This window comes from Macaca nemestrina, chromosome 13 (genome assembly GCF_043159975.1).
Source record: "Macaca nemestrina isolate mMacNem1 chromosome 13, mMacNem.hap1, whole genome shotgun sequence".
NCBI lineage: Eukaryota > Metazoa > Chordata > Mammalia > Primates > Cercopithecidae > Macaca > Macaca nemestrina.
Genome location: NC_092137.1, coordinates 60,920,755 through 60,924,750, shown reverse-complemented (window position 1 = coordinate 60,924,750; position 3,996 = coordinate 60,920,755). Strand labels below are relative to the sequence as shown.

At 45.3% G+C, this 3,996-nt stretch overlaps 1 pseudogene; it reads right to left on the bottom strand.

Annotated features, from left to right (window-relative positions):
• Positions 1-455: 455 nt before the first annotated feature.
• On the bottom strand, positions 456-895 carry LOC112423676 (large ribosomal subunit protein uL24-like; annotated as a pseudogene).
• Between the last annotated feature and the right edge of the window lie 3,101 nt (positions 896-3,996).

The window sequence follows — 3,996 nt, the reverse complement described above, 5'->3', positions numbered from 1 at the left end:
TTTTTTTGAGATGGAGTCTCGCTCTGTCGCCCAGGCTGGAGTGCAGTGGCCGGATCTCAGCTCACTGCAAGCTCTGCCTCCCGGGTTTAGGCCATTCTCCTGCCTCAGCCTCCCGAGTAGCTGAGACTACAGGCGCCTGCCACCTTGCCCGGCTAGTTTTTTGTATTTTTTAGTAGAGATGGGGTTTCACCGTGTTAGCCAGGATGGTCTCGATTTCCTGACCTCATGATCCGCCCGTCTCGGCCCCCCAAAGTGCTGGGATTACAGGCTTGAGCCACCGCGCCCGGCCTTTTTTTTGTATTTTTATTAGAGACAGGGTTTCACCATGTTGGCCAGGCTGGTCTGGAACTCCTGACCTTGTGATCCCACCGCCTCAGCTTCTCAAAGTGCTGAGATTACAAATGTCAGCCACCGTGCCTGGCCGCACTTCAAGTTTTAATAAAAGCTTAATAAGATTATTTTATTCCTGCATCTTCTATTGTTTCTTTCTTGTATTTGCCATTTTCCTTTCCTACTTGGCGAGATGTGATTTTCCATTCAAGGATCTTTTTGTGGTCTTTGTCCAGTTTCAGCCTAGTGATAACCACCTTGCTGGGTGAATGCCCACAGGCACACCTGTGCTGTTAGCCTTTTCCCACTGCACCCATTCAATGTAGATGACATATTTCTTCCTGTAAACCTGGATTATTTGGTCAATTTGCTGACCCTTATAGTGTCCTCGCACAACCTGAACTTCATCATCCTTTTGGATGGTCTTGGATTGAACATCGTACTTTTGTCTCAGCTCTTTGGAAAGAGGGGAAGACATAATCTTTCTGCGAGTGTGGGAAGGTGCATTGAAATGCCTTTTGCAATTCTTGCTTTGATCAGAAGTCACGAAGGGATTGAACTTCATTTTGGACGCTCCACCTTTGGTGATGGCTGCAAAGGTTTAAAAAATCTTATTTATGGGAAGGTATAGTGGGTTGAATGGTGGCCCCCCAAAAAGTATGTCTACATCCCAACCCCCAGAACCTGTAAATGTGAGGTTATTTGGAAAAGGATCTTTGTAGATGTGATTAAGGTTCTCAAGATGAGATCATTCTGGATTATCTGGATTACCTAGAGGAAGAGAAAATCGAGATTTGAGACAGGTACAGAGAAAGACCATGGGAAGGTGGAGGCAGAGATTGAAGTTGTCCAACCAAGGAATGCCTGGAGCCACCGGAAGCTGGAAGCAGCAGGGAAGGATTCTCCCTGGAGCCTTCAGAGGGAGCACAGCCCCACCTATCCCTTCACTTCGGACTTCTAGAGTTTAGGACTGAGAGAGGCTATATTCTGTTTGAATCCATCAGGTCTGTGGTACTCCACCACAGCAGCTGCAGGAAAGAAGAGAAGGGCTCAGTGGAGCCACGCTGTAGCTGTCAGCAGTGACTCAGATTGACTGGAAAAGGAGGATGTTTGGTCATTTCAGACAAGTTCCTGGTTCTGTTTTTGTTTTGGTTCATCACAGTCACAGGGTGGCCTTGTCTGATGTGGATGTTCTGTGACATGATGTTCAGCAGGAGACTACGAAGGCCAGCTATGTGCCAGGCCAGCTCCTGGAAGAACCAAGGCCTGGTTGGGCATCGGGGGCTACTTTTCTTTCTCTCATATGTGAGACTGGGTGTTCTTTATGGACTTCAACCAAAACAACACATCCCAACAGACGGAATCCAGCTCTTTTCTATTCAGCCAGATGTTAAAAAGATTTGCCAAAATGTGAAACAATGCCATTTTCTCCTCCTCCCCCCCCTTTTTTTAAAAGGGCATTTTTTTTCCCACAAAAATGTTATTTATGAGAACATGCAATGGATTTTTAATTATTGTTATTTTATTTTATATTTTTTATTTTTTGTAGAGACAGCATCTTGCTACGTTCCCAGGCTGGTCTTGAACTTCTGGCTTCAAATGATCCTCCCAAAGTGTTGGGATTATAGACATGAGCCATCTGGCCTATTGTTATTTTAAAATTTATTTAATATGTTCATAGATAAAACATCTTTCAATTTTAATTTCTAATATAATAAATCTTGGTAAATATAACCCGAATAAACACAGCTCATTGAGTCCTCAGTAATTTTAAGTGTGTAAATACAACTTATAAATATAATATTTGTTAAGGGGTTCAGAGACCAGAAATTTTGAGTACTACTTACCTAGTTCATTGTCAATCTTTGTAAATGCGTGTGTGCTTGTCTACTTATTGGAGATGGTATTCTATATTTGTCCACTAGATCGAGCTTGCTAAGTGTGTTCTCATCATTTATGTCTTTTTTTTTTTTTGAGATGGAGTCTTGCTCTGTTGCCCAGGCTCACTGCAGCCTTCACCTCCTGGGTTCAAGTGACTCTCCTGCCTCAGCCTTCCGAGTAGCTGGGATTACAGGTGCATGCTACCATGTCTGGCTAATTTTTGAATTTTCAGTAGTGATGGGGTTTTGCCATGTTGGCCAGGCTGGTCTCGAACTCCTGGCCTCAAGTGATCTGCCCACTTTGGCCTCCCAAAGTTCTGGAATTACAGGTGTGGGCCACCGTGCCTTTACATGTTTTAAATACATTTGATTAAGCCAGATTGTGTGGCTTACTCCCTGTGTAACCTAGGGCGATTTACTAATTCCCTCACGACCTTGTTTTTCTCATTCATCATCTACTGATAATAACAGTGCTTTTTCATGAAGTAACTATCAATAAATATTTGCTATTGTTATCTTCACTAGCAGTGTTTAGTGTAGGAGCAACAAAAAGGAACAATCCAACAACGGTTGGATTTATACAGTTGGGGTTTTGACACTGGGTAATGGGGAAGAAAGATAAGTGGATAAGGATATTAAGGAGGACAGAAAAATAGTAGTGGGAGTGTAGGTTGGATAGGAAAAGAAGTGGAAGCTGAGCTGTGAGGAGCAAATGTAGTGGAAGCTTAGTGAGAGGCAGGAGATAGTATGGGGAGTGGGGACTGAGTAAACTGGAGACACAATTACTAGGGCCCATGTAAAGGCCAATGTGAGATCCCAGGTGTGGGCTCAATGAAGGAGTGAGGGGAATGGACAAGTTATCCGCACAGAACAGGGTAGTACTGGATCGACATGAGAACCCAAAGTCTTCTATGCTGGCTTGACCAGTAGATAAACAAGGGGCGGTGGAGCAGCAGAATGACACAAATCTCCCAGCAGAAGTGATGCCTTGAGAGCAGTGCTGGCAGCTGGGCAAATGCCAATCCTGCTTACGATACTGGGGCCTTGGGAGAACCTGCCACCTTTCCCAGAGACAAAGGCAGGGGAGCCAGACCTTCTTGAGGACAGCCAGCTTTCAGTCATGGCAAGAAATGAAGCATTTTCCTGTGGGAGGGGTGCTGACAATGTTGGGGGTAGGCTTACTGTGTGAGCAGTGGGCCAGTGGGTCAATGGAGAGAAAACACAGGGGCCTTCCATCTGGAGCAGTGGCTGAGGATGGGAAGGGTGGGAGGCGTGCTAGCATAGACTGGCCAAGACTCCAAATGATATTCTAGACAATATGGCTCAGCCTAGAGCCCAAAGTAGCATTGGTTTATTTTCTTTTTTCTCTTCTTTTCTTTTTCTTTTTCTGATACGAAGTCTCATTCTATCCCCCAGGTTGGAGTGCAGTGGTGCAATCTTGGCTCACTACAACCACCGCCTCCCAGATTCAAGCGATTCTCCTGCCTCAACCTCCTGTGTAGCTGGAATTACAGGCGCCTGGGAATTTGTGTATTTTAGTAGAGACGGGGTTTCACCACGTTGGCCAGGCTGGTCTCGAACTCCTGGCCTCAAGTGATCTGCCCGCCTCAGTCTTCCAAAGTGTTGAGATTACAGGTGTGAGCCACCGTGCCTGGCTTTTCCCCCCTCATTTTAAGATCTGCTTCTAAGTGTTGATTTCTTTTATTTTTATATTTGAGACAGTCTCCCTCTGTCCCACAGGCTGGAGTGCAGTGACGAGATCTTGGCTCACTGCAACCTCCATCTC